The following is a 9,205-nucleotide window of genomic DNA, read 5'->3' on the forward strand; positions in this document are numbered from 1 at the left end:
GAATCAATCCATCTCATCCAGGGTCTTCCTCTCTTTCTAACAACAACAACAATAAGCATACTTTTAAAAATGATAACATTTGTTGCTGGTGACAGTAGGGCCAGCTACTTAATTTGTGGGGACAAGTGGAAAAGCGAGGCCAAACGTTTCTTAGAAGCAAGAAGATGAGACTTCAACTCACACACTTTACACAAGTTGTCAGAAGGAGAAAGTCCTTGTAAAAGGCCATCATGCTTGGAGAACAGAGGGCCAGAGGGAAGAGGGAGACCACAAGGAGAGGAACAGCCACGGTGACTGTGGCAATGGCTAATGGAGCAGGGACGGTGAGGGGGGCCCAGGGCTACGTTCTGTTGTCCATGAGGTCACTGTGAGGTGGAGTTCACTCACCAACCCTCAGTAACTGCAAACTGAAAATGCAGGGCTCTTGGTTAAAACAAGCATTGTAAAGTATAATATTTTTTTAATTTGTCATACTGGATTTTAAAAAATTTGATATTAAATGTTTTAGGGAATTAAGTTTGAGAAGTACCAGCCTGAATTCTGCCATGCATTTCTATATTGTGCAATGCTATTTTAAAGGCAAATGTGGGGCTGTTTAACTTGTATATGGAATCAGGGAAAGGAGACAATTTGTATTTCACTTGTATATGCATGTTTATTTCCTTCTTATCAGAACAGTAGAAATATTACACAAGATGAACTAAATTTTCAAATTACATTGTGGTTAATTAAGAGCAATAGTATAACTCTGGAGACTAAGGTGCACCTGATACAGGCCATGGTCTTTTCAATTACTTGCTATGTATCAGAGAGCTAGATAATGACTAAGGAGGAAAGAAGGAGAATGGATGCCTTTGAGCTGTGTATTGAATATACCATGGACTGCTAGGAAAACAAACAGATTCATCCTGAAGAGGATGAAGCCAGGCTGCTCCTTGGAGGCAAGGATTCTGAGGCTCCGTCTGACATACTTTGGACATGTTGCAAGGAGGGACCAGTTCTTAGAGAGGGACATCATGCTTGGGAGGGTGGAGGGGCAGCGCAGGAGAGGAAGGCCCTCTATGAGGTGGATTGACTCAGTGACTGCGTAATGGGGGTAGGTGTGTTGGAGACAGTGATATTGGCACAGGATCAAGCAGAGTTTAGGGCTCTTGTACATAGGGTCGCTATGAGTCGCAGACGACTTGACGGCACATAACAACAATAACACACATAGAAAAACTTTTGCTCTTTCTGCATTTTAATAGGCATAGTCCAATGACATTGATCATGATCATCATGTCTAACCATCACCATTATCCATTTCTAAATTTTCCTGTCACTGTAACAGAAACTAAAAAAAACCCTAAATGAAACCTACTGGCATCTGGTTGATGCCAACTCTCACCCACGTCCATCAGGTTTGTAAGTCTGTAAGTCTTTACCGGAAGTGATGGCCAATTTTTCCTTAAAAGTAGCTGGTGGATTTGAACCACTGACCATTCACTTTGCAATTTAACATACAACACATTGATCCACCAGGACTCCTTAGCTGAAACTCAGTGCCCTCCGCATGCGGCTCCTTTCACTTCACTTCTTAGCACACTGCCTTGCTAGTGAGTAAGGCGGGACGGCAAGGAAACGTGGTCTTCCGTGTCCTTCCCCTTCCCTGCCCCTTGTCATCACACGCTCCTCTGCTCGCCATCAAACTCCTGCTCCCTTAGCCGAGGCTTCTAAGCCTTTAATTACGAGCCAGATTTTGTAACTTTTCCATAATGTGGTTGTGCAACTCCAGGCCCAAATGGGCTGTTTGAAGTACCGGTGCAGGGGTAGATCTAAGTGATATGCTGTGAAGGGGTGGGTTCTTGGGCCACCCAGCCCAGGAACGCCTGGGGAGGAACGAGAACAACCCACTGGCTCTGGAAAGAGGCTTCAGGACTGTTTACCAGCACAGCCTGGGCTGACGGGATATGCACTGGGACCCTGCCATCGCCCTTACACCGGTGGGATCTGCTGATGAAACTCCTGCCTGCTCCAGGTTTGAACCTGGAGGGGACAGGCCCAGGTCTTAAGGGGTGCAGGGTCACTGAGGACACACCTTTCATTTCACCTCTGTTAGCCAGCAGGAGCAGGAGGGCCCAGAGGAGGCAGCCCTGTAGCCCTATCCTCTCCTTTGCCCTCCAGGTAGGGAACCACGCCTTCCTCCCCCATCCGGTATAGGAAGAGCCAGTAACACTTTATACCTTGTCAGTTCACATAAAGGCCCACTCAGGGGAGCTCTGGTGGCCTAGTGGCAAGAAGCTGCACTGTAATCCCAGAGGAACACGGTTCGAATCCACCAGATGCTCTGCCGGAGAAGGAGGCGCAATATCCTCCTGTACCAGTCAGATCTAATTTGACGGTACACGCACACAAAATAATAAAAAATAATAATAAAAAAAAAATAAAGGCCCACTCAGTTACAGAAAAGGAGTGAGGGGTTAGTAACAGAGGTCTTACCTCATGTACTAGAGCCTGGGGTTCAATTCCCGGCTGGTGCACCTCTTGTGTACGGGTGGTGCTTTGTTCTGCTTTGCATGGTGTCACGAGGTGGACACAATGGCAGCTCAAAACAACAGCAACAACAGATACAGAAATTGGAAGCTCTGCTCTTTTGGGACAAGTAAAATCTCTCTTTGATCAGCCTAGCGCCTGGCTGGCATAGATCTGTCCTGCTAATCGAAGGCCTTGCCTCTGTGGTGGTCTGAATCCACCAGGGGCTCCATGGGAGAGAGATGGGGAATCTGTGAGTTACAGACAGAGACAGAAACCTGCTGGAGAGTCAGTTAGGATTGGTTCTCCCTCGCTGGCAATGAGTGGGTGACAGAGAATATTTGAGCGTGGAGAATGAACTACAGTCCTTGTCCTAGAGCAAAGACAATTGGAGTGTAGTGTAAGTGTTGAAGAATGTTGGGGAGGAAGGGAGGGTTTCTGGCCAGGACAGATCGCCTAAGCTCCACATAAGTGCAAGCCTCCCAATGGCCTTTAATATGGGGTAGAGAAAGTTTTCCCTGTGTTTGGCTGTACTGGCTGCTGTGTCTGTTGACCTGGGAGTGGTCTACAAGACAGTGAAGTTCTTCTATCCAATCCACATGTCCCACATCTGTAAGCCCATCCTATCCTGTCATCCTGTTTACTTGCTCATATATAAGTGCTCTGCAACACCCAATAAAATTGAGCTGGATCGACTATCTGATCGACTCCCAGAGTGGTGTTTCTCCATCGTGCTTACCCCCATCAGGGTGTTGCTGTTTGTTGCTGGTGAACAGACAGCGACATGTAAGTAGTGGATTCTTTGTTTCATCAGAGAGGAGGCCCACTATGGACTTGGCGCAGAGCTCCACCACAGCCGCCTCAGCCCTGGGGGTTGTTGTCATTGTTAGGTGCCGTCAAGAATGACGGACTCAGAGCAGCCTTATGAGTAACAGACCTGAGCCCTGTCCTGTCCTCGCCAACCTCATCGTCTCTGACACACTTGAGCCCTTTGCTGCATCACGGTGTCAATCCACATCGTTGAGGGTCTTCCTCTCCGCTGATCTCCTACCTTTCCAAGCATGATGTCCCTTTCCAAGGAATGGCTCCTCCTAGTAAAACACCCAACGTATTTGAGACGACTCTTTGCCCTTCTTTGCCTCCAGTGAGCACTCTGGCTGCAGAGAAAGGCATTTCGAAGTCTTGACATTGAACTGGGTTGAGAATTGAGGTCATGGGAATAATCTGTGAGGACAGAGATCAGAAAGGCCTTGACTGAGGACTCAAGAGGCCTGGGAAAGTGGTCAGAGACCCACAGGACAGTAAGCATTATCTGGGGATGAGGATGGAGGGGTACAGAATGGGGTGTCCAGAGGAGTTGGGAGGTGGAGGTGGTGAGGAAGGAGAGCTCAGGGGAGCCAGCTGGTCTCATTCCCATGCTGAGACCTGTGGAAACCCAGATGGCTTCCTTTTGCATCTCTAACTTCTGTTTGTCATTCTCCTATTAAAACGCTACTTTTTGGTCACACATGTAACACATGAGTACACATCCTTTTCAACAGTAAAAGCATTGCCAAACTCCATGCTGTAAGCCTCTCTCTCAGTGTCTGAGGGTTTAAACCTCTCGAGGAAGAGATTGTCCATCTCTCTTCTGCAAAGCGGCTGGTGGATTTGAGTCCACAAACCCACCGTTCAGTATGGGGCACACGGTGCCGTCACTTCATGGCCAGCCTCACACCAGTGCCGGCATCCACGTCAAAACCCAGAGGAACAAAGTTCTCTACAAGGCGCAGGTCGAGAGAAAGCCCTTCCCCTCATCCTTACGTACAGCCCCGCTGGCTGCTCCCTCAGACCTGGTCACAGCCCCCAGCCCTGTCTCTGGTTGGGAAAGGGATCAGGCTTCAGGAGACATGGATGTGCATGAAAGGGGGAAAACATGTCGTCTAGTCAATTCTAACTCATGGTGACACTGCATGTGTCTGAGGTTCTGCTCTAGAGAAAAGGTGGTTGTTGTTGTTACATGCCATTGAGTCACCTGTGACTCACAGTGACCCTATATACAACAACTCTGAACCCTGCTCTATCCTGAGCCAACTTTATTGTCTCTGACGCACTTACTCCCATTACCCCAGTAACTGAATCAATCCATCTCATCCAGGGTCTTCCTCTCTTGCCCTATCCCTCCATCCTCCCAAGTATGATGTTCCTCTCTAAGGACTGGTCCCCCCTTACAACATGTCCAAAGTATGTCAGACGGAGCTTCAGAATCCTTGCTTCCAAGGGGCACCCTATTTTCACCCTCTCCAGGACAAATCTGTTCTCCTAGCAGTCCATGGTATATTCAATAATTTTCTCCAGCACCACAATTTTCTTTCTATCATCCTTAGTCAGTGTCCAGCTTTCTGATGCATAGCATGTATTTGCAAAGACCATGGCCTGTATCAGGTACATCTTAGTCTCCAGACTTTCATTGTTGCTCTTCAGAACTTTGGAGAGGTCCCTGACAGCAGACTTTCTCAATGCAGTTTATCTTTTGATTTCCTGGCTGCCGGTACCAAGAGTGTTGATTGTGGAGCCAAGCAAACTGAGGCTGTCAACAATCAGCTCTTGGCTGTCGATCGTGATGCTGCCAAATGGCCCGGTGGTGAGTAGTTTTGTTTTTCTTGATGATGAGCTTCAAGGAGGCTGGCAGACTCTAGAGCCAGTTCACTTCAAGTTCAAAACTGAGCAGGCCAGATGCCACCCACTCCGTGGTCCTCACACCAAATACCTGGCTGTGATTCCTGCCAACACAGGTGGGGAGTGTGGCCGTGGGAGGGGTGGATGTGCAGGGAGAGGTCAGGGGTGAAAGTGATGTTCTAACTTGTACCAACGTGAATGCCCTCGCACAAACGAGTCTTCTGTCCAGGCGTGTGGGGAACGCCTCTTGGTGAAATAGCAAAAGCCAGAAGCCTGGACAATAGCCCATTTTCTGACACCCACAAGTTCCTCAGACTGTGTGCACAAGAATGTACAGAATGGGAAGGAATACAGAAAAAAGGATTATTGCCATTGGGGGAGGTGGAGGTGTTCCGTAATGGATTCCAACTCACAGTGACCTGATGGGATGGAATTGTACCACAGGGCTTACGAGGCTGTAAATTTTAATGGATACGGACTGCCACGCTATTCTCCTGTGGAACAATCACCCAAAACATCAACCATTGCACCACCAAGGTTCCTTGACTGCTATGACTCACAGTGACCCTAAGAACAGCAGGTGGGCATCACGCCCTACACTGCGCTGTCCTTAGAACCTCTGCCATGTTCAATCACATTGTTATCGTCACTGTGTCAGTCCTTCTCAGTAAGGCTCTTTCTCTGAGAAAGGGTTCCTTGACTGGGGGACTCTGCCTTTGCTTGGCTGGGTGTGCACGGATGACAGGCTGGATTACTGCTCAATTCTTCACGCTCTCTCTTCGCCTGCAGCTTCTCCTGTGTGTAGAGTATACTTTTCCATCTCATTGACATTGAGCTTGGCCATGTGATTAGCTTTGGCCAATGGTGCACTGGTGGACAGATACCAAGCAGAGGCCAATACAGAGCCACGGAGAGCCGCCCTGAGCCCAGCTGACCTGCAGGGCCTTGAGTGAGGCGAAGGAATTTTTGAATGCTTGCTGTTTAGGCCTTTGAGTTTGCGGTGGTTTGTTGAGCAGTACCTGTTAAAGCAGCCTGTGTTTGTGTATCTTATAGTGGGAGTGCAGCCAGGGTGCAGCCTGGCCTTAAAGGCCAGGATGGTGAAACTGCCGCTCACTACTTAGGGCACGCTGGCGGGAGAGGCTAGTCCTTGGAAAAGGCCTTCATGCTGAGAAAGGTAGGGTCAACGAAAGGTAAACTCTGACCAACACAGTGACTGGGCTACGGGCTTGAGCATGGTGGACAGCATCTTATCAACACGGCAAGATTGTGATCTGTTATTCATAGCGTTGCAATGAATTGTTGTCAGCTGTTGCCATCTAACAACAATAACATGTTAGATGCAAAAGCAGAAGTTATTGGGTTTTCCTGGTCAGGCCCCTCTCCACCACAGCCCTCCCGGGAAGCACCAGGATGGCTCTGGGCACTGCTGGTCCTTGCGTCTCACCTTATCCTTGGTGATTCACCAGATGCAAGTCCTGGCATTCTTGTTGATTGTCTTCATTGGGCTCCCTTCTCTGGAACCCCCACTCCCATTGGTCCAGGCCTAAGCCCCTGCATCTGTGTCCCAGGAGGTCTGCCTGTCTGTGTAGTGTCCAGCGAGAGGGACAACTGACACAGTGACCAGAAACTGGCTCAAACACAGCACTGATTGTGAGGCTGGTGCAGAACCAGGCAGTGTTTCATTGTTCCATTTTAACCGACTCAAGAACACCTAACAATACGTTGCCATTGTTACCCTGATCAACAAGTCCTGAGCACACAACTGCTTCTACTACCCGGTAGGTTCTTGGAACCTCAACAAGCAACACATGGAATTGCATTGTAGTCTACAGCAAGGTCTGTAAACTGGGGTACATGGACCCCTAAAGGGTGTGAAGATGTGCCAGGGAGGAAGCAAAACCAAACCCACTGACCTCAAGTCTGTTCCAGTTGATTGTGATCGTCAGTCAGGTGTCCTAGGCTGTAAACCTTCACGGGATGAGACTGACCCCCTTTCTCTCTGGTGACCCCGGTGTTTTCAAACCTCTGGCCTGTTAGCAGCACAGCACCAGACACTAAGCCACCAGAGCTGTGCTGGGCGGAATTCCTCAAATCAATCAGCTGAAGGGAGTCGGCAGCTTCCAGCCCTCCAACCTTGGACAATGCCCTTAGGAAAGGCGCTGGCACCTCCCATCTGGGGCTTCACCAGGAAGAAACTCTCAGCCCCTCAAATAATAAACAAACAAACAATTAACAATACCACCACCACCACCACCAATCCATCCTGCCTCCACGAATGTCAGAGCAGAATTGGGCTTCATAAGGTTCTCAAAGGCTCATGTTTCACAAATAGACCACCCAACCTTTCTCCTGAGGAAGCTGCGGGTGGATTCCAACTTAGGGACTTGAACCTGCCCAGAGTCTGCAAGACCAAGGTCTTCCCTCAAAATAGAAAAGAAACACACGCAGGCTTCATTGCGCTGAACTGCTCAGAAAGCTGTCCGGAAATTGGTGGCACAGATATTTTTTCAATGAGTCATTTGCACCCCTCTCCTGCCCCCCATGCTCTGCCCACTTGCATAAGCCGGGTTGGGTGAGGGATGTCCCACTTGGGCCTGGGCCCAGCCTGATGCCCAGCATATGGCCATGGGGCAGCCGGCGCCCTAAATCTGACCGGAGGATGCACTCCCTGCCCCATCCACCCTCACCAGCACACAGCCACCCTTGCCCCAGGGCTTCAGCTTGGAAACACCGAATCAGATGCATGCATCACCTGGTGCTTCAACAAACCACATCAGGTGGGGAAGGGAGGACTCAGGGCTCATTTAGGAACCTTACACTGGGTCTGCAAAGAGCTCCCTTTGCGTAGCTCTTCGGGGCTGGAAGCAAGGAGGTGGAGGGGACCCCAGCTGTGCCTACTCCAGGGCCTGCTCCCCTTTCTTTCCCTTCTCCTCCACCTTTCCAAATAGGAAGTTCTGCAAGGATTGGACCCTTCTTACAACATTCCCAAAGTAGGTGAGAATTACACACGGCCTTGGAAATGCAGAGGGTCACTGTGAATCAGACTCTCCTTGATAGGGTCCAAAAACTCTGCTTGCAAGTAAATTCTCCATTGGGTTTCTCACGTAGTAAACTTAAGTACAAGGAGACTACCCCCGGCTAGCTGATGAATTCAACCCACAGGAGACATGTGCAAGATGCCACTAGAAGGCTCCTTCTCCAACAGTATTGGACACTCTTCTGTTGAGACCCATTGGGTTTTCACGGGTCAGCTTTTAAAGTGGATTGCCAGGCCTTTCCCCCTAGTCTTAGCCTAGATGCTCTGCTAAAATCTACCCACCACACATGATCCTGCTGGTATCTGAAATACCAGTGACATAACATCTAACATACAGCAACAGCCAAGCCACCACAGAAGGACAAACTGACAGATATTTGGTGCAACACGTCAATACTGGTTCATTAATTGTAATAAATTTAACAAATGATTGCTTTTGAGTGGAGCATGACTCATAGTGACCCTATGAACAAAAGGCATGAAACCTTTCTATAACTATCGTCATTTCTCAAAGTTCATAGAGTTTCTGGAGGCATGTTATTTAGGGAGTGGATGCCACGCTACTACAAATTGTTAATAATATGGGAACTTTCTATTATCATCTCATCTTTTCTGTGAATCTAAAACTTTTAAAAAAGTTATATTATTAAAATCCTTTATCTCACTCCTGCCTACAATCACCCAGTTTCCAGCTGATCCTTCATCGGTTTTAGGGAAGCTTTGAATTGCCCAGGATGAGCCGCAGGTGGATTCAAACTTTCAGAAAGAAGCTGCCTTCAGGTTACGAGCGCACCTCTCTGTGGATTACGCCACCAGAGCTCCTTAAATAAAATATGAAAAAAGATCTTTTCTAGGGGATAAACAATGTATATAGCATTGAAACAGAGGAGGGAAATTTTTTTGAAAGGAATATATGTTTTGTTTTGTTTTTTAATTTCTTTATTTTTCATTTCAGTGAACATCTACAGAGATTTTGGAATTCCATTCATTCATTGTTGC

The sequence above is a fragment of the Elephantulus edwardii genome, unplaced genomic scaffold (genome assembly GCF_000299155.1).
Source record: "Elephantulus edwardii isolate Elephantulus edwardi_28Jun2011 unplaced genomic scaffold, EleEdw1.0 scaffold00003, whole genome shotgun sequence".
Lineage (NCBI taxonomy): Eukaryota > Metazoa > Chordata > Mammalia > Macroscelidea > Macroscelididae > Elephantulus > Elephantulus edwardii.